Here is a 26764-nt window from a genome sequence, read left to right on the forward strand (position 1 = left end):
CGCAGTTTCCGACTTGTAATGGTGAAAAACACTGCATCTAAATAGCTGAAATTGTTTATTGCAGTTTTATGACGCTTCATAACCTAACCTAACATTCGCGCTTGTATCTAAAAACACTCTCTTACACTGTTTCGTGCACAATTGCGATATTTGCATGACCTCATAGTTTTTCACCAACCTAGTACAGTACAGAACGCTGTATCTCGCTAAATGACATCGTTCTTTAAGGTTTCACGATGCTTGCATGCGCTTTAACGAGAATATCACAGTATACGGTTTCGCACTTGTAACTAAACAACACGCGGTATCTGGCTTGTTCATGCCGTTTTGTGTGCTTTCACAATATTTCACCTATCGCAGTTTCGCACTCGCAATAAAACAACACTATCTCGTTAGATGACGTCGTTTTTGGTGGTTTGACGACGCTACCTAGCTTAAAGTAACTTAACCTAACCTAACCTTCGCACTTCTATCGTTAGAAGACATTTTACTCGCTACTTTATAATGCTTTCTACAAAGTTACGACGGCTTCATGCGCTTTAACATTAGATATCGCAGTTCCCGACTTGTAATGGTGAAAAACACTGCATCTCAATAGCTGAAATTGTTTATTGCGGTTTTATGACGCTTCATAACCTAACCTAACATTCGCGCTTGTATCTAAAAACGCTCTATTACACTGTTTCGTTCACAATTGCGATATTTGCATGACCTCATAGTTTTTCACCAACCTAGTACAGTACAGAACGCTGTATCTCGCTAAATGACATCGTTCTTTAAGGTTTCACGATGCTTTCATGCGCTTTCACGAGAATATCACAATATAGCAGTTTCGCTATTGTAACGGTCCAAGACGCAGTATCTGGCTAGTTCATGCCATTTTGTGTGCTTTCACAATATTTCACCTATCGCAGTTTCGTACTCGCAATAAAACAACACTATCTCGTTAGATGACGTCGTTTTTGGTGGTTTCACGACGCTACCTAGCTTAAACTAACATAACTTAACCTAACATAACCTTCGCACTTCTATCGTTAGAAAACGTTTTACTCGCTACTTTACAATGCTTTCTACAACATTACGACGGTTTCATGCGCTTTCACAATAGATATTGCAGTTCCCGACTTGTAATGGTGAAAAACACTGCATCTCACTAAGTGACATTGTTTAATGCGGTTTTACGACGGTTCATATCTTAACCTAACCTAACATTCGCACTTGTATCTAAAAACACTCTATTACACTGTTTCGTTCACAATTACGATATTTGCATGACCTCACAGTTTTTCACCAATCTATTACAGTACAGAACGCTGTATCTCGCTAAATGACATCGTTCCTTAAGGTTTCAGGATGCTTGCATGCGCTTTAACGAGAATATCACAGTATACAGTTTCGCACTTGTAACGATACAACACGCAGTATCTGGCTTGTTCATGCCGTTTTGTGTGCTTTCACAATATTTCACCTATCGCAGTTTCGCACTCGCAATAAAACAACACTATCTCGTTAGATGACGTCGTTTTTGGTGGTTTCACGACGCTACCTTGCTTAAACTAACTTAACCTAACCTAACCTTCGCACTTATATCGTTAGCAGACGTTTTACTCGCTACTTTACAATGCTTTCTACAAAGTTACGACGGCTTCATGCGCTTTCACATTAGATATCGCAGTTCCTGACTTGTAATGGTGAAAAACACTGCATCTCAATAGCTGAAATTGTTTATTGCGGTTTTATGACGCTTCATAACCTAACCTAACATTCGCGCTTGTATCTAAAAACGCTCTACTACACTGTTTCGTTCACAATTGCGATCTTTGCATGACCTCATAGTTTTTCACCAACCTAGTACAGTACAGAACGCTGTATCTCGCTAAATGACATCGTTCTTTAAAGTTTCACGATGCTTCCATGCGCTTTAACGAGAATATCATAGTATAGCAGTTTCGCACTTGTAACGATACAACACGCAGTATCTGTCTTGTTCATGCCGTTTTGTGAGCTTTCAAAACATTTCACCTATCGCAGTTTCGTACTCGCAATAAAACAACACTATCTCGTTAGATGACGTCGTTTTTGGTGGTTTCACGACGCTACCTAGGTTAAACTAACTTAACCTAACCTAACCTTCGCACTTCTATCGTTAGAAAACGTTTTACTCGCTACTTTACAATGCTTTCTACAACATTACGACGGTTTCATGCGCTTTCACATTAGATATCGCAGTTCCCGACTTGTAATGGTGAAAAACACTGCATCTCACTAAGTGACATTGTTTAATGCGGTTTTACGACGGTTCATATCGTAACCTAACCTAACATTCGCGCTTGTATCTAAAAACGCTCTATTACACTGTTTCCTTCACAATTACGATATTTGCATGACCTCACAGTTTTTCACCAACCTATTACAGTACAGAACGCTGTATCTCGCTAAATGACATCGTTCTTTAAGGTTTCTCGATGCTTGCATGCGCTTTAACGAGAATATCACAATACAGCAGTTTCGCACTTGTAACGATACAACACGCAGTATCTGGTTTGTTCATGCCGTTTTGTGTGCTTTCACAACATTTCACCTATCGCAGTTTCGTACTCGCCATAAAACAACACTATCTCGTTAGATGACGTCGTTTTTGGTGGTTTCACGACGCTACCTAGCTTAAACTAACACAACTTAACCTAACATAACCTTCGCACTTCTATCGTTAGAAAACGTTTTACTCGCTACTTTACGATGCTTTCTACAACGTTACGATGGTTTCATGCGCTTTCACATTAGATGTCGCAGTTCCCGGCTTGTAATGGTGAAAAACACTGCATCTCAATAGCTGAAAATAAAGTTTTTTCATTCCATTCCATTCTCAATAGCTGACATTGTTTGATGCGGTTTTTTGCCGCTTCATGACTTAACCTAACCTAACCTTTGCACTCGTATCTAAAAACGCTCTATTACACTGTTTCGTTCACAATTACGATATTTGCATGACCTCACAGTGTTTCACCAACTAGTACAGCACATAACGCTGTATCTAGCTAGATGACATCGTTCTTTAAGGTTTCACGATGCTTGCAAGCACTTTCACGAGAATATCACAGTAAAGCAGTTTCGCACTTGTAACGGTACAACACGCAGAATCTGGCTTGTTCATGCCGTTTTGTGTGCTTTCACAACATTTCACCTATCGCAGTTTCGTACTCGCAATAAAAGAACACTATCTCGTTAGATGACGTCGTTTTTTGTGGTTTCACGACGCTACCTAGCTTAAACTAACTTAGCCTAACTAACCTTCGCACTTCTATCGTTAGAAAACGTTTTACTTGCTACTTCACAATGCTTTCTGCAACATTACGACGGTTTCATGCGCGTTCACAATAGATATCGCAGTTCCCGACTTGTAATGGTGAAAAACACTGCATCTCACTAAGTGACATTGTTTAATGCGGTTTTACGACGGTTCATATCTTAGCCTAACCTAACATTCGCACGTGTATAAAACACTCTATTACACTGTTTCATTCACAATTACGATATTTGTATGACCTCACAGTTTTTCACCAATCTATTACAGTACAGAACGCTGTATCTCGCTAAATGACATCGTTCTTTAAGGTTTCACGATGCTTGCATGCGCTTTAACGAGAATATCACAGTATAGCAGTTTCGCACTTGTAACGATACAACACGCAGTATCTGGCTTGTTCATGCCGTTTTGTGTGCTTTCACAACATTTCACCTATCGCAGTTTCGTACACGCAATAAAACAACACTATCTCGTTAGATGACGTCGTTTTTGGTGGTTTCACGACGCTAGCTAGCTTAAACTAACATAACTCAACCTAACATAACCTTCGCACTCTTATCGTTAGAAAACGTTTTACTCCCTACTTTTCAAAGGTTTCTGCAACATTACGACGGTTTCATGCGCTTTCACATTAGATATCGCAGTTCCCGACTTGTAATGGTGAAAAACACTGCATCTCACTAAGTGACATTGTTTATTGCGGTTTTACGACGGTTCATATCTTAACCTAACCTAACCTTCGCGCTTGTAACTAAAAACGCTGTATTACACTGTTTCGTTCACATTACGATGTTTGCATGGCCTCACAGTTTTTCACCAACTTATTACAGTACACAACGCTGTATCTCGCTAAATGACATCGTTCTTTAAGGTTTCACGATGCTTGCATGCGCATTAACGAGAATATCACTACATAGCAGTTTCGTACTTGTAACGGTACAACACGCAGTATCTGGCTTGTTCATGCCGTTTTGTGTGGTTTCACAATATTTCACCTATCGCAGTTTCGTACTCGAGGTTAAACAACACTATCTCGTTAGATGACGTTGTTTTTGGTGGTTTCGCGACGCTACCTAGCCTAAACTAACTCAACCTAACATAAACTTCGCACTTCTATTGTGAGAAATCGTTTTACTCGCTACTTTACAATGCTTTCAACAACATTACGACGGTTTCGGAGGCTTTCACATTAGATATCGCAGTTCCCGGCTTGTAATGGTGAAAAACACTGCATCTCACTAAGTGACATTGTTTAATGCGGTTTTACGACGGTTCATATCTTAACCTAACCTAACATTCGCACGTGTAAAAAACACTCTATTACACTGTTTCATTCACAATTACGATATTTGCATGACCTCACAGTTTTTCACCAATCTATTACAGTACAGAACGCTGTATCTCGCTAAATGACATCGTTCTTTAAGGTTTCACGATGCTTGCATGCGCTTTAACGAGAATATCACAGTATAGCAGTTTCGCACTTGTAACGATACAACACGCAGTATCTGGCTTGTTCATGCCGTTTTGTGTGCTTTCACAACATTTCACCTATCGCAGTTTCGTACTCGCAATAAAACAACACTATCTCGTTAGATGACTTCGTTTTTGGTGGTTTCACGACGCTACCTAGCTTAAACTAACTTAACCTAACCTTCGCACTTCTGTCGTTAGAAAACGTTTTACTCCCTACTTTACAATGCTTTCTACAACATTACGACGGTTTCATGCGCTTTCACACTAGATATCGCAGTTCCCGACTTGTAATGGTGAAAAACACTGCATCTCACTAAGTGACATTGTTTAATGCGGTTTTACGACGGTTCATATCTTAACCTAACCTAACATTCGCGCTTGAATCTAAAAACGCCCTATTACAATGTTTCGTTCACAATTACGATATTTGCATGACCTCACAGTTTTTCACCAACTTATTACAGTACAGAACGCTGTATCTCGCTAAATGACATCGTTCTTTAAGGTTCCACGATGCTTGCATGCGCTTTAACGAGAATATCACAATACAGCAGTTTCGCACTTGTAACGGTACAACACGCAGTATCTGGCTTGTTCATGCCGTTTTGTGTGCTTTCACAATATTTCACCTATCGCAGTTTCATCCTCGCAATAAAACAACACTATCTCGTTAGATGACGTCGTTTTTGGTGGTTTCACGACGCTACCTAGCTTAAACTATCTTAACCTAACCTAACCTTCGCACTTCTATCGTTAGAAGACGTTTTACTCGCTACTTTACAATGCTTTCTACAAAGTTACGACGGCTTCATGCGCTTTCACATTAGATATCGGAGTTCCCGACTTGTAAGGGTGAAAAACACTGCATCTCAATAGCTGAAATTGTTTATTGCGGTTTTATGACGCTTTATAACCTAACCTAACATTCGCGCTTGTATCTAGAAACGCTCTATTACACTGTTTCGTTCATAATTGCGATATTTGCATGACCTCATAGTTTTTCACCAACCTAGTACAGTACAGAACGCTGTATCTCACTAAATGACATCGTTCTTTAAGGTTTCACGATGCTTGCATGCGCTTTAACGAGAATATCACAGTATAGCAGTTTCGCACTTGTAACGATACAACACGCAGTATCTGGCTTGTTCATGCCGTTTTGTGTGCTTTCACAACATTTCACCTATCGCAGTTTCGTACACGCAATAAAACAACACTATCTCGTTAGATGACGTCGTTTTTGGTGGTTTCACGACGCTAGCTAGCTTAAACTAACATAACTCAACCTAACATAACCTTCGCACTCTTATCGTTAGAAAACGTTTTACTCCCTACTTTTCAAAGGTTTCTGCAACATTACGACGGTTTCATGCGCTTTCACATTAGATATCGCAGTTCCCGACTTGTAATGGTGAAAAACACTGCATCTCACTAAGTGACATTGTTTATTGCGGTTTTACGACGGTTCATATCTTAACCTAACCTAACCTTCGCGCTTGTAACTAAAAACGCTGTATTACACTGTTTCGTTCACGATTACGATGTTTGCATGGCCTCACAGTTTTTCACCAACTTATTACAGTACACAACGCTGTATCTCGCTAAATGACATCGTTCTTTAAGGTTTCACGATGCTTGCATGCGCATTAACGAGAATATCACTACATAGCAGTTTCGTACTTGTAACGGTACAACACGCAGTATCTGGCTTGTTCATGCCGTTTTGTGTGGTTTCACAATATTTCACCTATCGCAGTTTCGTACTCGAGGTTAAACAACACTATCTCGTTAGATGACGTTGTTTTTGGTGGTTTCGCGACGCTACCTAGCCTAAACTAACTCAACCTAACATAAACTTCGCACTTCTATTGTGAGAAATCGTTTTACTCGCTACTTTACAATGCTTTCAACAACATTACGACGGTTTCGGAGGCTTTCACATTAGATATCGCAGTTCCCGGCTTGTAATGGTGAAAAACACTGCATCTCACTAAGTGACATTGTTTAATGCGGTTTTACGACGGTTCATATCTTAACCTAACCTAACATTCGCACGTGTAAAAAACACTCTATTACACTGTTTCATTCACAATTACGATATTTGCATGACCTCACAGTTTTTCACCAATCTATTACAGTACAGAACGCTGTATCTCGCTAAATGACATCGTTCTTTAAGGTTTCACGATGCTTGCATGCGCTTTAACGAGAATATCACAGTATAGCAGTTTCGCACTTGTAACGATACAACACGCAGTATCTGGCTTGTTCATGCCGTTTTGTGTGCTTTCACAACATTTCACCTATCGCAGTTTCGTACTCGCAATAAAACAACACTATCTCGTTAGATGACGTCGTTTTTGGTGGTTTCACGACGCTACCTAGCTTAAACTAACTTAACCTAACCTTCGCACTTCTGTCGTTAGAAAACGTTTTACTCCCTACTTTACAATGCTTTCTACAACATTACGACGGTTTCATGCGCTTTCACACTAGATATCGCAGTTCCCGACTTGTAATGGTGAAAAACACTGCATCTCACTAAGTGACATTGTTTAATGCGGTTTTACGACGGTTCATATCTTAACCTAACCTAACATTCGCGCTTGAATCTAAAAACGCCCTATTACAATGTTTCGTTCACAATTACGATATTTGCATGACCTCATAGTTTTTCACCAACCTAGTACAGTACAGAACGCTGTATCTCACTAAATGACATCGTTCTTTAAGGTTTCACGATGCTTGCATGCGCTTTAACGAGAATATCACTATATAGCAGTTTCGTACTTGTAACGGTACAACACGCAGTATCTGGCTTGTTCATGCCGTTTTGTGTGCTTTCACAACATTTCACCCATCGCAGTTTCGTAATCGCAATAAAACAACACTATCTCGTTAGATGACGTCGTTTTTGGTGGTTTCACGACGCTAGCTAGGTTAAACTAAAGTAACTCAACCTAACATAACCTTCGCACCCTTATCGTTAGAAAACGTTTTACTCCCTACTTTTCAATGGTTTCTGCAACATTACGACGGTTTCATGCGCTTTCACATTAGATATCGCAGTTCCCGACTTGTAATGGTGAAAAACACTGCATCTCACTAAGTGACATTGTTTATAGCGGTTTTACGACGGTTCATATCTTAACCTAACCTAACCTTCGCGCTTGTAACTAAAAACGCTCAACGCTCTATTACACTGTTTCGTTCACAATTACGATGTTTGCATGACCTCACAGTTTTTCACCAACTTATTACAGTACAGAACGCTGTATCTCGCTAAATGACATCGTTCTTTAAGGTTTCTCGATGCTTGCATGCGCTTTAACGAGAATATCACAATACAGCAGTTTCGCACTTGTAACGATAAACACGCAGTATCTGGCTTGTTCATGCCGTTTTGTGTGCTTTCACAACATTTCACCTATCGCAGTTTCGTACTCGCAATAAAACAACACTATCTCGTTAGATGACGTCGTTTTTGATGGTTTCACGACGCTACCTAGCTTAAACTAACATAACTTAACCTAACATAACCTTCGCACTTCTATCGTTAGAAAGCGTTTTACTCGCTACTTTACAATGCTTTCTACAACGTTACGATGGTTTTATGTGCTTTCACATTAGATGTCGCAGTTCCCGGCTTGTAATTGTGAAAAACACTGCATCTCAATAGCTGAAAATAAAGTTTTTTTCATTCCATTCCATTCTCAATAGCTGACGTTGTTTAATGCGGTTTTTTGCCGCTTCATGACTTAACCTAACCTAACCTTTGCACTCTTATCTAAAAACGCTCTATTACACTGTTTCGTTCACAATTACGATATTTGCATGACCTCACAGTGTTTCACCAACTAGTACAGTACATAACGCTGTATCTAGCTGGATGACATCGTTCTTTAAGGTTTCACGATGCTTGCATGCGCTTTCACGAGAATATCACAAAATAGCAGTTTCGCACTTGTAACGGTACAAGACGCAGTATCCGGCTAGTTCATGCCGTTTTGTGCGCTTTCACAATATTTCACCTATCGCAGTTTCGTACCCGCAATAAAACAACACTATTTCGTTAGATGACGTCGTTTTTGGTGGTTTCACGACGCTACCTAGCTTAAACTAACATAACTCAACCTAACATAACCTTCGCACTTCTATCGTTAGAAAACGTTTTACTCGCTACTTTACAATGCTTTCTGCAACATTACGACGGTTTCATGCGCTTTCACAATAGATATCGCAAGTTCCGACCTGTAATGATGAAAAACACTGCATCTCACTAAGTGAAATTGTTTATTGCGGTTTTACGACGGTTCATATCTTAACCTAACCTAACCTTCGCGCTTGTATCTAAAAACGCTCTGTTACACTGTTTCGTTCACAATTACGATATTTGCATGGCCGCACAGTTTTTCACCCCCTTAGTACAGTACAGAACGCTGTATCTCGCTAAATGACATCGTTCCTTAAGGTTTCACGATGCTTGCATGCGCTTTAACGAGAATATCACAGTATACAGTTTCGAACTTGTAACGATACAACACGCAGTATCTGGCTTGTTCATGCCGTTTTGTGTGCTTTCACAATATTTCACCTATCGCAGTTTCGCACTCGCAATAAAACAACACTATCTCGTTAGATGACGTCGTTTTTGGTGGTTTCACGGCGCTACATAGCTTAAACTAACATAACTCAACCTAACATAACCTTCGCACTTCTATCGTTAGAAGACGTTTTACTCGCTACTTTACAATGCTTTCTACAAAGTTACGACGGCTTCATGCGCTTTCACATTAGATGTCGCAGTTCCCGACTTGTAATGGTGAAAAACACTGCATCTCAATAGCTGAAATTGTTTATTGCGGTTTTATGACGCTTTATAACCTAACCTAACATTCGCGATTGTATCTAAAAACGCTCTATTACACTGTTTCGTTCACAATTGCGATATTTGCATGACCTCATAGTTTTTCACCAACCTAGTACAGTACAGAACGATGTATCTCGCTAAATGACATCGTTCTTTAAGGTTTCACGATGCTTTCATGCGCTTTCACGAGAATATCACAATATAGCAGTTTCGCTCTTGTAACGGTCCAAGACGCAGTATCTGGCTAGTTCATGCCATTTTGTGTGCTTTCACAATATTTCACCTATCGCAGTTTCGTACTCGCAATAAAACAACACTATCTCGTTAGATGACGTCGTTTTTGGTGGTTTCACGACGCTACTTAGCTTAACCTAACTTAACCTAACCCAACCTTCGCACTTCTATCGTTAGAAAACGTTTTACTCGCTACTTCACAATGCTTTCTACAACATTACGACGGTTTCATGCGCTTTCACAATAGATATCGCAGTTCCCGACTTGTAATGTTGAAAAACACTGCATCTCACTAAGTGACATTGTTTATTGCGGTTTTACGACGGTTCATATCTTAACCTAACCTAACATTCGCACGTGTATAAAACACTCTATTACACTGTTTCGTTCACAATTACGATATTTGCATGACCTCACAGTTTTTCACCAATCTATTACAGTACAGAACGCTGTATCTCGCTAAATGACATCGTTCTTTAAGGTTTCACGATGCTTGCAGGCGCTTTAAAGAGAATGTCACAATACAGCAGTTTCGCACTTGTAACGATACAACACGCAGTATCTGGCTTGTTCATGCCGTTTTGTGTGCTTTCCCAACATTTCATTCATCGCAGTTTCGTAATCGCAATAAAACAACACTATCTCGTTAGATGACGTCGTTTTTGGTGGTTTCACGACGCTACCTAGCTTAAACTAACATAACTTAACCTAACATAACCTTCGCACTTCTATCGTTAGAAAACGTTTTACTCGCTACTTTACAATGCTTTCTACAACATTACGACGGTTTCATGCGCTTTCACAATAGATATTGCAGTTCCCGACTTGTAATGGTGAAAAACACTGCATCTCACTAAGTGACATTGTTTAATGCGGTTTTACGACGGTTCATATCTTAACCTAACCTAACATTCGCACTTGTATCTAAAAACACTCTATTACACTGTTTCGTTCACAATTACGATATTTGCATTACCTCACAGTTTTTCACCAATCTATTACAGTACAGAACGCTGTATCTCGCTAAATCACATCGTTCCTTAAGGTTTCACGATGCTTGCATGCGCTTTAACGAGAATATCACAGTATACAGTTTCGCACTTGTAACGATACAACACGCATTATCTGGCTTGTTCATGCCGTTTTTTGTGCTTTCACAATATTTCACCTATCGCAGTTTCGCACTCGCAATAAAACAACACTATCTCGTTAGATGACGTCGTTTTTGGTGGTTTCACGACGCTACCTTGCTTAAACCAACCTAACCTAACCTAACCTTCGCACTTATATCGTTAGAAGACGTTTTACTCGCTACTTCACAATGCTTTCTACAACATTACGACGGTTTCACGCGCTTTCACAATAGATATCGCAGTTCCCAACTTGTAATGTTGAAAAACACTGCATCTCACTAAGTGACATTGTTTATTGCGGTTTTACGACGGTTCATATCTTAACCTAACCTAACTTTTGCACGTGAATAAAACACTCTATTACACTGTTTCGTTCACAATTACGATATTTGCATGACCTCACAGTTTTTCACCAACTTATTACAGTACAGAACGCTGTATCTCGCTAAATGACATCGTTCTTTAAGGTTTCACGATGCTTGCATGCGCTTTAAAGAGAATGTCACAATACAGCAGTTTCGCACTTGTAACGATAAACACGCAGTATCTGGCTTGTTCATGCCGTTTTGTGTGCTTTCACAACATTTCACCTATCGCAGTTTCGTACTCGCAATAAAACAACACTATCTCGTTAGATGACGTCGTTTTTGGTGGTTTCACGACGCTACTTAGCTTAACCTAACTTAACCTAACCCAACCTTCGCACTTCTATCGTTAGAAAACGTTTTACTCGCTACTTCACAATGCTTTCTACAAAGTTACGACGGCTTCATGCGCTTTCACATTAGATATCGCAGTTCCTGACTTGTAATGGTGAAAAACACTGCATCTCAATAGCTGAAATTGTTTATTGCGGTTTTATGACGCTTTATAACCTAACCTAACATTCGCGCTTGTATCTAAAAACGCTCTATTACACTGTTTCGTTCAAAATTGCGGTATTTGCATGACCTCATAGTTTTTCACCAACCTAGTACAGTACAGAACGCTGTATCTCGCTAAATGACATCGTTCTTTAAGGTTTCACGATGCTTTCATGCGCTTTCACGAGAATATCACAATATAGCAGTTTCGCTCTTGTAACGGTCCAAGACGCAGTATCTGGCTAGTTCATGCCATTTTGTGTGCTTTCACAATATTTCACCTATCGCAGTTTCGTACTCGCAATAAAACAACACTATCTCGTTAGATGACGTCGTTTTTGGTGGTTTCACGACGCTACTTAGCTTAACCTAACTTAACCTAACCCAACCTTCGCACTTCTATCGTTAGAAAACGTTTTACTCGCTACTTCACAATGCTTTCTACAACATTACGACGGTTTCACGCGCTTTCACAATAGATATCGCAGTTCCCAACTTGTAATGTTGAAAAACACTGCATCTCACTAAGTGACATTGTTTATTGCGGTTTTACGACGGTTCATATCTTAACCTAACCTAACTTTTGCACGTGTATAAAACACTCTATTACACTGTTTCGTTCACAATTACGATATTTGCATGACCTCACAGTTTTTCACCAACTTATTACAGTACAGAACGCTGTATCTCGCTAAATGACATCGTTCTTTAAGGTTTCACGATGCTTGCATGCGCTTTAAAGAGAATGTCACAATACAGCAGTTTCGCACTTGTAACGGTACAACACGCAGTATCTGGCTTGTTCATGCCGTTTTGTGTGCTTTCACAATATTTCACCTATCGCAGTTTCATCCTCGCAATAAAACAACACTATCTCGTTAGATGACGTCGTTTTTGGTGGTTTCACGACGCTACCTAGCTTAAACTATCTTAACCTAACCTAACCTTCGCACTTCTATCGTTAGAAGACGTTTTACTCGCTACTTTACAATGCTTTCTACAAAGTTACGACGGCTTCATGCGCTTTCACATTAGATATCGCAGTTCCCGACTTGTAATGGTGAAAAACACTGCATCTCAATAGCTGAAATTGTTTATTGCGGTTTTATGACGCTTTATAACCTAACCTAACATTCGCGCTTGTATCTAGAAACGCTCTATTACACTGTTTCGTTCACAATTGCGATATTTGCATGACCTCATAGTTTTTCACCAACCTAGTACAGTACAGAACGCTGTATCTCGCTAAATGACATCGTTCTTTAAGGTTTCACGATGCTTGCATGCGCTTTAACGAGAATATCACTATATAGCAGTTTCGTACTTGTAACGGTACAACACGCAGTATCTGGCTTGTTCATGCCGTTTTGTGTGCTTTCACAACATTTCACCCATCGCAGTTTCGTAATCGCAATAAAACAACACTATCTCGTTAGATGACGTCGTTTTTGGTGGTTTCACGACGCTACCTAGCTTAAACTATCTTAACCTAACCTAAACTTCGCACTTCTATTGTTAGAAGACGTTTTACTCGCTACTTTACAATGCTTTCGACAAAGTTACGACGGCTTCATGCGCTTTCACATTAGATATCGCAGTTCCCGACTTGTAATGGTGAAAAACACTGCATCTCAATAGCTGAAATTGTTTATTGCGGTTTTATGACGCTTTATTACCTAACCTAACATTCGCGCTTGTATCTAGAAACGCTCTATTACACTGTTTCGTTCACAATTGCGATATTTGCATGACCTCATAGTTTTTCACCAACCTAGTACAGTACAGAACGCTGTATCTCGCTAAATGACATCGTTCTTTAAGGTTTCACGATGCTTGCATGCGCTTTAACGAGAATATCACAGTATAGCAGTTTCGCACTTGTAACGATACAACACGCAGTATCTGGCTTGTTCATGCCGTTTTGTGTGCTTTCACAACATTTCACCTATCGCAGTTTCGTACACGCAATAAAACAACACTATCTCGTTAGATGACGTTGTTTTTGGTGGTTTCGCGACGCTACCTAGCCTAAACTAACTCAACCTAACATAACCTTCGCACTTCTATTGTGAGAAATCGTTTTACTCGCTACTTTACAATGCTTTCAACAACATTACGACGGTTTCGGAGGCTTTCACATTAGATATCGCAGTTCCCGGCTTGTAATGGTGAAAAACACTGCATCTCACTAAGTGACATTGTTTAATGCGGTTTTACGACGGTTCATATCTTAGCCTAACCTAACATTCGCACGTGTATAAAACACTCTATTACACTGTTTCGTTCACAATTACGATATTTGCATGACCTCACAGTTTTTCACTAATCTATTACAGTACAGAACGCTGTATCTCGCTAAATGATATCGTTCTTTAAGGTTTCACGATGCTTGCATGCGCTTTATCGAGAATATCACAGTATAGCAGTTTCGCACTTGTAACGATACAACACGAAGTATCTGGCTTGTTCATGCCGTTTTGTATGCTTTCACAACATTTCACCTATCGCGGTTTCTTACTTGCAATAAAACAACACTATCTCGTTAGATGACGGCGTTTTTGGTGGTTTCACGACGCTACCTAGCTTAAACTAACTTAACCTAACCTAACCTTCGCACTTCTGTCGTTAGAAAACGTTTTACTCCCTACTTTACAATGCTTTCTACAACATTACGACGGTTTCATGCGCTTTCACATTAGATATCGCAGTTCCCGACTTGTAATGGTGAAAAACACTGCATCTCACTAAGTTACATTGTTTAATGCGGTTTTACGACGGTTCATATCTTAACCTAACCTAACATTCGCGCTTGAATCTAAAAACACCCTATTACAATGTTTCGTTCACAATTACGATATTTGCATGACCTCACAGTTTTTCACCAACTTATTACAGTACAGAACGCTGTATCTCGCTAAATGACATCGTTCTTTAGGTTCCACGATGCTTGCATGCGATTTAACGAGAATATCACAATACAGCAGTTTCGCACTTGTAACGGTACAACACGCAGTATCTGGCTTGTTCATGCCGTTTTGTGTGCTTTCACAATATTTCACCTATCGCAGTTTCATCCTCGCAATAAAAAAACACTATCTCGTTAGATGACGTCGTTTTTGGTGGTTTCACGACGCTAGCTAGGTTAAACTAAAATAACTCAACCTAACATAACCTTCGCACCCTTATCGTTAGAAAACGTTTTACTCCCTACTTTTCAATGGTTTCTGCAACATTACGACGGTTTCATGCGCTTTCACATTAGATATCGCAGTTCCCGACTTGTAATGGTGAAAAACACTGCATCTCACTAAGTGACATTGTTTAATGCCGTTTTACGACGGTTCATATCTTAACCTAACCTAACCTTCGCGCTTGTAACTAAAAACGCTCTATTACACTGTTTCGTTCACAATTACGATGTTTGCATGACCTCACAGTTTTTCACCAACTTATTACAGTACAGAACGCTGTATCTCGCTAAATGACATCGTTCTTTAAGGTTTCTCGATGCTTGCATGCGCTTTAACGAGAATATCACAATACAGCAGTTTCGCACTTGTAACGATAAACACGCAGTATCTGGCTTGTTCATGCCGTTTTGTGTGCTTTCACAACATTTCACCTATCGCAGTTTCGTACTCGCAATAAAACAACACTATCTCGTTAGATGACGTCGTTTTTGATGGTTTCACGACGCTACCTAGCTTAAACTAACATAACTTAACCTAACATAACCTTCGCACTTCTATCGTTAGAAAGCGTTTTACTCGCTACTTTACAATGCTTTCTACAACGTTACGATGGTTTCATGTGCTTTCACATTAGATGTCGCAGTTCCCGGCTTGTAATTGTGAAAAACACTGCATCTCAATAGCTGAAAATAAAGTTTTTTCATTCCATTCCATTCTCAATAGCTGACATTGTTTAATGCGGTTTTTTGCCGCTTCATGACTTAACCTAACCTAACCTTTGCACTCTTATCTAAAAACGCTCTATTACACTGTTTCGTTCACAATTACGATATTTGCATGACCTCACAGTGTTTCACCAACTAGTACAGTACATAACGCTGTATCTAGCTGGATGACATCGTTCTTTAAGGTTTCACGATGCTTGCATGCGCTTTCACGAGAATATCACAAAATAGCAGTTTCGCACTTGTAACGGTACAAGACGCAGTATCCGGCTAGTTCATGCCGTTTTGTGCGCTTTCACAATATTTCACCTATCGCAGTTTCGTACCCGCAATAAAACAACACTATTTCGTTAGATGACGTCGTTTTTGTTGGTTTCACGACGCTACCTAGCTTAAACTAACATAACTACACCTAACATAACCTTCGCACTTCTATCGTTAGAAAACGTTTTACTCGCTACTTTACAATGCTTTCTGCAACATTACGACGGTTTCATGCGCTTTCACAATAGATATCGCAAGTTCCGACCTGTAATGATGAAAAACACTGCATCTCAATAAGTGAAATTGTTTATTGCGGTTTTACGACGGTTCATATCTTAACCTAACCTAACCTTCGCGCTTGTATCTAAAAACGCTCTGTTACACCGTTTCGTTCACAATTACGATATTTGCATGGCCGCACAGTTTTTCACCCCCTTAGTACAGTACAGAACGCTGTATCTCGCTAAATGACATCGTTCCTTAAGGTTTCACGATGCTTGCATGCGCTTTAACGAGAATATCACAGTATACAGTTTCGAACTTGTAACGATACAACACGCAGTATCTGGCTTGTTCATGCCGTTTTGTGTGCTTTCACAATATTTCACCTATCGCAGTTTCGCACTCGCAATAAAACAACACTATCTCGTTAGATGACGTCGTTTTTGGTGGTTTCACGGCGCTACATAGCTTAAACTAACATAACTCAACCTAACATAACCTTCGCACTTCTATCGTTAGAAGACGTTTTACTCGCTACTTTACAATGCTTTCTACAAAGTTACGACGGCTTCATGCGCTTTCACATTAGATGTCGCAGTTCCCGACTTGTAATGGTGAAAAACACTGCATCTCAATAGCTGAAATTGTTTATTGCGGTTTTATGACGCTTTATAACCTAACCTAACATTCGCGCTTGTATCTAAAAACGCTCTATTACACTGTTTCGTTCACAATTGCGATATTTGCATGACCTCATAGTTTTTCACCAACCTAGTACAGTACAGAACGCTGTATCTCGCTAAATGACATCGTTCTTTAAGGTTTCACGATGCTTTCATGCGCTTTCACGAGAATATCACAATATAGCAGTTTCGCTCTTGTAACGGTCCAAGACGCAGTATCTGGCTAGTTCATGCCATTTTGTGTGCTTTCACAATATTTCACCTATCGCAGTTTCGTACTCGCAATAAAACAACACTATCTCGTTAGATGACGTCGTTTTTGGTGGTTTCACGACGCTACTTAGCTTAACCTAACTTAACCTAACCCAACCTTCGCACTTCTATCGTTAGAAAACGTTTTACTCGCTACTTCACAATGCTTTCTACAACATTACGACGGTTTCATGCGCTTTCACAATAGATATCGCAGTTCCCGACTTGTAATGTTGAAAAACACTGCATCTCACTAAGTGACATTGTTTATTGCGGTTTTACGACGGTTCATATCTTAACCTAACCTAACATTCGCACGTGTATAAAACACTCTATTACACTGTTTCGTTCACAATTACGATATTTGCATGACCTCACAGTTTTTCACCAATCTATTACAGTACAGAACGCTGTATCTCGCTAAATGACATCGTTCTTTAAGGTTTCACGATGCTTGCATGCGCTTTAAAGAGAATGTCACAATACAGCAGTTTCGCACTTGTAACCATACAACACGCAGTATCTGGCTTGTTCATGCCGTTTTGTGTGCTTTCCCAACATTTCATTCATCGCAGTTTCGTAATCGCAATAAAACAACACTATCTCGTTAGATGACGTCGTTTTTGGTGGTTTCACGACGCTACCTAGCTTAAACTAACATAACTTAACCTAACAAAACCTTCGCACTTCTATCGTTAGAAAACGTTTTACTCGCTACTTTACAATGCTTTCTACAACATTACGACGGTTTCATGCGCTTTCACAATAGATATTGCAGTTCCCGACTTGTAATGGTGAAAAACACTGCATCTCACTAAGTGACATTGTTTAATGCGGTTTTACGACGGTTCATATCTTAACCTAACCTAACATTCGCACTTGTATCTAAAAACACTCTATTACACTGTTTCGTTCACAATTACGATATTTGCATTACCTCACAGTTTTTCACCAATCTATTACAGTACAGAACGCTGTATCTCGCTAAATCACATCGTTCCTTAAGGTTTCACGATGCTTGCATGCGCTTTAACGAGAATATCACAGTATACAGTTTCGCACTTGTAACGATACAACACGCAGTATCTGGCTTGTTCATGCCGTTTTGTGTGCTTTCACAATATTTCACCTATCGCAGTTTCGCACTCGCAATAAAACAACACTATCTCGTTAGATGACGTCGTTTTTGGTGGTTTCACGACGCTACCTTGCTTAAACCAACCTACCCTAACCTAACCTTCGCACTTATATCGTTAGAAGACGTTTTACTCGCTACTTTACAATGCTTTCTACAAAGTTACGACGGCTTCATGCGCTTTCACATTAGATATCGCAGTTCCTGACTTGTAATGGTGAAAAACACTGCATCTCAATAGCTGAAATTGTTTATTGCGGTTTTATGACGCTTTATAACCTAACCTAACATTCGCGCTTGTATCTAAAAACGCTCTATTACACTGTTTCGTTCACAATTGCGATATTTGCATGACCTCATAGTTTTTCACCAACCTAGTACAGTACAGAACGCTGTATCTCGCTAAATGACATCGTTCTTTAAGGTTTCACGATGCTTTCATGCGCTTTCACGAGAATATCACAATATAGCAGTTTCGCTCTTGTAACGGTCCAAGACGCAGTATCTGGCTAGTTCATGCCATTTTGTGTGCTTTCACAATATTTCACCTATCGCAGTTTCGTACTCGCAATAAAACAACACTATCTCGTTAGATGACGTCGTTTTTGGTGGTTTCACGACGCTACTTAGCTTAACCTAACTTAACCTAACCCAACCTTCGCACTTCTATCGTTAGAAAACGTTTTACTCGCTACTTCACAATGCTTTCTACAACATTACGACGGTTTCATGCGCTTTCACAATAGATATCGCAGTTCCCGACTTGTAATGTTGAAAAACACTGCATCTCACTAAGTGACATTGTTTAATGCGGTTTTACGACGGTTCATATCTTAACCTAACCTAACATTCGCACTTGTATCTAAAAACACTCTATTACACTGTTTCGTTCACAATTACGATATTTGCATGACCTCACAGTTTTTCACCAATCTATTACAGTACAGAACGCTGTATCTCGCTAAATGACATCGTTCCTTAAGGTTTCAGGATGCTTGCATGCGCTTTAACGACAATATCACAGTATACAGTTTCGCACTTGTAACGATACAACAAGCAGTATCTGGCTTGTTCATGCCGTTTTGTGTGCTTTCACAATATTTCACCTATCGCAGTTTCGCACTCGCAATAAAACAACACTATCTCGTTAGATGACGTCGTTTTTGGTGGTTTCACGACGCTACCTTGCTTAAACTAACTTAACCTAACCTAACCTTCGCACTTATATCGTCAGCAGACGTTTTACTCGCTACTTTAGAATGCTTTCTACAACATTACGACGGTTTCATGCGCTTTCACATTAGATATCGCAGTTCCCGACTTGTAATGGTGAAAAACACTGCATCTCACTAAGTGACATTGTTTAATGCGGTTTTACGACGGTTCATATCTTAACCTAACCTAACATTCGCGCTTGTATCTAAAAACGCTCTATTACACTGTTTCCTTCACAATTACGATATTTGCATGACCTCACAGTTTTTCACCAACTTATTACAGTACAGAACGCTGTATCTCGCTAAATGACATCGTTCTTTAGGTTTCTCGATGCTTGCATGCGCTTTAACGAGAATATCACAATACAGCAGTTTCGCACTTGTAACGATACAACACGCAGTATCTGGCTTGTTCATGCCGTTTTGTGTGCTTTCCCAACATTTCACCCATCGCAGTTTCGTAATCGCAATAAAACAACACTATCTCGTTAGATGACGTCGTTTTTGGTGGTTTCACGAGGCTACCTAGCTTTAACTAACACAACTTAACCTAACATAACCTTCGCACTTCTATCGTTAGAAAACGTTTTACTCGCTACTTTACAATGCTTTCTACAACGTTACGATGGTTTCATGCGCTTTCACATTAGATGTCGCAGTTCCCGGCTTGTAATGGTGAAAAACACTGCATCTCAATAGCTGAAAATAAAGTTTTTTCATTCCATTCCATTCTCAATAGCTGACATTGTTTGATGCGGTTTTTTGCCGCTTCATGACTTAACCTAACCTAACCTTTGCACTCGTATCTAAAAACGCTCTATTACACTGTTTCGTTCACAATTACGATATTTGCATGACCTCACAGTGTTTCACCAACTAGTACAGTACATAACGCTGTATCTAGCTAGATGACATCGTTCTTTAAGGTTTCACGATGCTTGCAAGCACTTTCACGAGAATATCACAGTAAAGCAGTTTCGCACTTGTAACGGTACAACACGCAGAATCTGGCTTGTTCATGCCGTTTTGTGTGCTTTCACAACATTTCACCTATCGCAGTTTCGTACTCGCAATAAAAGAACACTATCTCGTTAGATGACGTCTTTTTTGGTGGTTTCACGAAGCTACCTAGCTTAAACTAACTTAGCCTAACTAACCTTCGCACTTCTATCGTTAGAAAACGTTTTACTTGCTACTTCACAATGCTTTCTGCAACATTACGACGGTTTCATGCGCGTTCACAATAGATATCGCAGTTCCCGACTTGTAATGGTGAAAAACACTGCATCTCACTAAGTGACATTGTTTAATGCGGTTTTACGACGGTTCATATCTTAGCCTAACCTAACATTCGCACGTGTATAAAACACTCTATTACACTGTTTCGTTCACAATTATGATGTTTGCATGACCTCACAGTTTTTCACCAATCTATTACAGTACAGAACGCTGTATCTCGCTAAATGACATCGTTCTTTAAGGTTTCACGATGCTTGCATGCGCTTTAACGAGAATATCACAGTATAGCAGTTTCGCACTTGTAACGATACAACACGCAGTATCTGGCTTGTTCATGCCGTTTTGTGTGCTTTCACAACATTTCACCTATCGCAGTTTCGTACACGCAATAAAACAACACTATCTCGTTAGATGACGTCGTTTTTGGTGGTTTCACGACGCTACCTAGCTTAAACTAACTTAACCTAACCTAACCTTCGCACTTCTGTTGTTAGAAAACGTTTTACTCCCTACTTTACAATGCTTTCTACAACATTACGACGGTTTCATGCGCTTTCACATTAAATATCGCAGTTCCCGACTTGTAATGGTGAAAAACACTGCATCTCACTAAGTGACATTGTTTAATGCGGTTTTACGACGGTTCATATCTTAACCTAACCTAACATTCGCGCTTGAATCTAAAAACGCCCTATTACAATGTTTCGTTCACAATTACGATATTTGCATGACCTCACAGTTTTTCACCAACTTATTACAGTACAGAACGCTGTATCTCGCTAAATGACATCGTTGTTTAAGGTTCCACGATGCTTGCATGCGCTTTAACGAGAATATCACAATACAGCAGTTTCGCACTTGTAACGGTACAACACACAGTATCTGGCTTGTTCATGCCGTTTTGTGTGGTTTCACAATATTTCACCTATCGCAGTTTCGTACTCGAGGTTAAACAACACTATCTCGTTAGATGACGTTGTTTTTGGTGGTTTCGCGACGCTACCTAGCTTAAACTAACTTAACCTAACTAACCTTCGCACTTCTGTCGTTAGAAAACGTTTTACTCCCTACTTTACAATGCTTTCTACAACATTACGACGGTTTCATGCGCTTTCACATTAGATATCGCAGTTCCCGACTTGTAATGGTGAAAAACACTGCATCTCACTAAGTGACATTGTTTAATGCGGTTTTACGACGGTTCATATCTTAACCTAACCTAACATTCGCGCTTGAATCTAAAAACGCCCTATTACAATGTTTCGTTCACAATTACGATATTTGCGTGACCTCACAGTTTTTCACCAACTTATTACAGTACAGAACGCTGTATCTCGCTAAATGACATCGTTCTTTAAGGTTTCACGATGCTTGCATGCGCTTTAACGAGAATATCACTATATAGCAGTTTCGTACTTGTAACGGTACAACACGCAGTATCTGGCTTGTTCATGCCGTTTTGTGTGCTTTCACAACATTTCACTCATCGCAGTTTCGTAATCGCAATAAAACAACACTATCTCGTTAGATGACGTCGTTTTTGGTGGTTTCACGACGCTACCTAGCTTAAACTATCTTAACCTAACCTAAACTTCGCACTTCTATCGTTAGAAGACGTTTTACTCGCTACTTTACAATGCTTTCTACAAAGTTACGACGGCTTCATGCGCTTTCACATTAGATATCGCAGTTCCCGACTTGTAATGGTGAAAAACACTGCATCTCAATAGCTGAAATGGTTTATTGCGGTTTTATGACGCTTTATAACCTAACCTAACATTCGCGCTTGTATCTAGAAACGCTCTATTACACTGTTTCGTTCACAATTACGATATTTGCATGACCTCATAGTTTTTCACCAACCTAGTACAGTACAGAACGCTGTATCTCGCTAAATGACATCGTTCTTTAAGGTTTCACGATGCTTGCATGCGCTTTAACGAGAATATCACTATATAGCAGTTTCGTACTTGTAACGGTACAACACGCAGTATCTGGCTTGTTCATGCCGTTTTGTGTGGTTTCACAATATTTCACCTATCGCAGTTTCGTACTCGCAATTAAACAACACCATCTCGTTAGATGACGTTGTTTTTGGTGGCTTCGCGACGCTACCTAGCCTAAACTAACTCAACCTAACATAACCTTCGCACTTCTATTGTGAGAAATCGTTTTACTCGCTACTTTACAATGCTTTCAACAACATTACGACGGTTTCGGAGGCTTTCACATTAGATATCGCAGTTCCCGGCTTGTAATGGTGAAAAACACTGCATCTCACTAAGTGACATTGTTTATTGCGGTTTTACGACGGTTCATATCTTAGCCTAACCTAACATTCGCACGTGTATAAAACACTCTATTACACTGTTTCGTTCACAATTACGATATTTGCATGACCTCACAGTTTTTCACTAATCTATTACAGTACAGAACGCTGTATCTCGCTAAATGACATCGTTCCTTAAGGTTTCACGATGCTGGCATGCGCTTTAACGAGAATATCACAATATACAGTTTCGCACTTGTAACGATACAACACGCAGTATCTGGCTTGTTCATGCCGTTTTGTGTGCTTTCACAATATTTCACCTATCGCAGTTTCGCACTCGCAATAAAACAACACTATCTCGTTAGATGACGTCGTTTTTGGTGGTTTCACGACGCTACCTTGCTTAAACTAACTTAACCTAACCTAACCTTCGCACTTATATCGTTAGAAGACGTTTTACTCGCTACTTTACAATGCTTTCTACAAAGTTACGACGGCTTCATGCGCTTTCACATTAGATATCGCAGTTCCTGACTTGTAATGGTGAAAAACACTACATCTCAGTGGCTGACATTGCTTAATGCCATTTTATGACGCTTCATAACTTAATCTAACCTAACCTTCGAAATTGTATCTTAAAACGCTCGGTTACACTGTTTCGTTGACAATTACAATATTTGCATGACCTCAAAGTTTTTTCACCAACTTAGTACAGTACAGAACGCTGTATCTCGCTAAATGACATCGTTCTTTAAGGTTTCACGATGCTTGCAAGCACTTTCACGAGAATATCACAGTAAAGCAGTTTCGCACTTGTAACGGTACAACACGCAGAATCTGGCTTGTTCATGCCGTTTTGTGTGCTTTCACAACATTTCACCTATCGCAGTTTCGTACTCGCAATAAAAGAACACTATCTCGTTAGTTGACGTCGTTTTTGGTGGTTTCACGACGCAACCTAGCTTAAACTAACTTAGCCTAACTAACCTTCGCACTTCTATTGTTAGAAAACGTTTTACTTGCTACTTCACAATGCTTTCTGCAACATTACGACGGTTTCATGCGTGTTCACAATAGATATCGCAGTTCCCGACTTGTAATGGTGAAAAACACTGCATCTCACTAAGTGACATTGTTTAATGCGGTTTTACGACGGTTCATATCTTAACCTAACCTAACATTCGCACGTGTAAAAAACACTCTATTACACTGTTTCGTTCACAATTACGATATTTGCATGACCTCACAGTTTTTCACCAATCTATTACAGTACAGAACGCTGTATCTCGCTAAATGACATCGTTCTTTAGGGTTTCACGATGCTTGCATGCGCTTTAACGAGAATATCACAGTATAGCAGTTTCGCACTTGTAACAATACAACACGCAGTATCTGGCTTGTTCATGCCGTTTTGTGTGCTTTCACAACATTTCACCTATCGCAGTTTCGTACGCGCAATAAAACAACACTATCTCGTTAGATTACGTCGTTTTTGGTGTTTTCACGACGCTACCTAGCTTAAACTAACTTAACCTAACCCAACCTACGCACTTCTATCGTTAGAAAACGTTTTACTCGCTACTTTACAGTGCTTCTACAACATTACGACAGTTTCATGCGCTTTCACATTAAATATCGCAGTTCCCGACTTGTAATGGTGAAAAACACTGCATCTCACTAAGTGACATTGTTTAATGCAGTTTTACGACGGTTCATATCTTAACCTAACCTAATCTTCGCGCTTGTAACTAAAAACGCTCTATTGCACTGTTTCGTTCACAATTACGATATTTGCATGACCTCACAGTTTTTCACCAATTTATTACAGTACAGAACGCTGTATCTCGCTAAATGACATCGTTCTTTAACGTTTCACGATGTTTGCATGCGCTTTAACGAGAATACCACTATATAGCAGTTTCGCACTTGTAACGGTACAAGACGCAGTATCTGGCTTGTTAATGCCGTTTTGTGTGCTTTCACAACATTTCACCTATCGCAGTTTCGTACTCGCAATTAAAGAACACTATCTCGTTAGATGACGTCGTTTTTGGTGGTTTCACGACGCTACTTACTTAAATTAACATAACTCAACCTAACATAACCTTCGCACTTCTATCGTTAGAAAACGTTTTACTCGCTACTTTACAATGCTTTCTACAACATTACGACGGTTTCATGCGCTTTCACACTAAATATCGCAGTTCCCGACTTGTAATGGTGAAAAACACTGCATCTCACTAAGTGACATTGTTTAATGCGTTTTTACGACGGTTCATATCTTAACCTAACCTAACATTCAAGCTTGTATCTAAAAACGCTCTATTACAAAGTTTTCTTTCACAATTACGATATTTGCATGACCTCACAGTTTTTCACCAACTTATTACAGTACAGAACGCTGTATCTCGCTAAATGACATCGTTCTTTAAGGTTTCTCGATGCTTGCATGCGCTTTAACGAGAATATCACAATACAGCAGTTTCGCACTTGTAACGATACAACACGCAGTATCTGGCTTGTTCATGCCGTTTTGTGTGCTTTCACAACATTTCACCTCTCGCAGTTTCGTACTCGCAATAAAACAACACTATCTCCTTAGATGACGTCGTTTTTGGTGGTTTCACGACGCTACCTAGCTTATACTAACATAACTTAACCTAACATCACCTTCGCACTTCTATCGTTAGAAAACGTTTTACTCGCTACTTTACAATGCTTTCTACAACGTTACGATTGTTTCATGCGCTTTCACATTAGATGTCGCAGTTCCCGGCTTGTAATGGTGAAAAACACTGCATCTCAATAGCTGAAAATAAAGTTTTTTCATTCCATTCCATTCTCAATAGCTGACATTGTTTGATGCGGTTTTTTGCCGCTTCATGACTTAACCTAGCCTAACCTTTGCACTCGTATCTAAAAACGCTCTATTACACTGTTTCGTTCACAATTACGATATTTGCATGACCTCACAGTGTTTCACCAACTAGTACAGTACATAAGGCTGTATCTAGCTAGATGACATCGTTCTTTAAGGTTTCACGATGCTTGCATGCGCTTTCACGAGAATATCACAAAATAGCAGTTTCGCACTTGTAACGGTACAAGACGCAGTATCCGGCTAGTTCATGCCGTTTTGTGCGCTTTCACAATATTTCACCTATCGCAGTTTCGTACTCGCAATAAAACAACACTATTTCGTTAGATGACGTCGTTTTTGGTGGTTTCATGACGCTACCTAGCTTAAACTAACATAACTCAACCTAACATAACCTTCGCACTTCTATCGTTAGAAAACGTTTTACTCGCTACTTTACAATGCTTTCTGCAACATTACGACGGTTCCATGCGCTTTCACAATAGATATCGCAAGTTCCGACCTGTAATGATGAAAAACACTGCATCTCACTAAGTGAAATTGTTTATTGCGGTTTTACGACGGTTCATATCTTAGCCTAACCTAACATTCGCACGTGTATAAAACACTCTATTACACTGTTTTGTTCACAATTACGATATTTGCATGATCTCACAGTTTTTCACCAATCTATTACAGTACAGAACGCTGTATCTCGCTAAATGACATCGTTTTTTAAGGTTTCACGATGCTTGCATGCGCTTTAACGAGAATATCACAGTATAGCAGTTTCGCACTTGTAACGATACAACACGCAGTATCTG

Source organism: Rhipicephalus microplus, chromosome 4 (assembly GCF_043290135.1).
Source record: "Rhipicephalus microplus isolate Deutch F79 chromosome 4, USDA_Rmic, whole genome shotgun sequence".
In the NCBI taxonomy this organism is placed as follows: Eukaryota; Metazoa; Arthropoda; class Arachnida; order Ixodida; family Ixodidae; genus Rhipicephalus; species Rhipicephalus microplus.